We start from the raw sequence: 204 nt of genomic DNA, 5'->3' as shown, positions 1-204 counted from the left end.
TAAAGACAATTTGTCAATCGAATATTAAAGGTTATTTCCCCAAGCGACTGGGCCCTATATCTAGTTCAGATATGGAAACATAAGACTGTAATATAAAGTAAAAGTAAAGTATGAATGGGGGAAATATTGGAATTTATCGATAATATATACCACGTGAAATATCCATGACATTTTACTGTCTATGAGACCATTTTAAACAGAGTG

This window comes from Diadema antillarum, unplaced genomic scaffold (assembly GCF_040938485.1).
Source record: "Diadema antillarum isolate AM-2024a unplaced genomic scaffold, OU_Dant_1.0 seq00001416_RagTag, whole genome shotgun sequence".
NCBI lineage: Eukaryota > Metazoa > Echinodermata > Echinoidea > Diadematoida > Diadematidae > Diadema > Diadema antillarum.
This window is presented reverse-complemented; position numbering follows the sequence as displayed.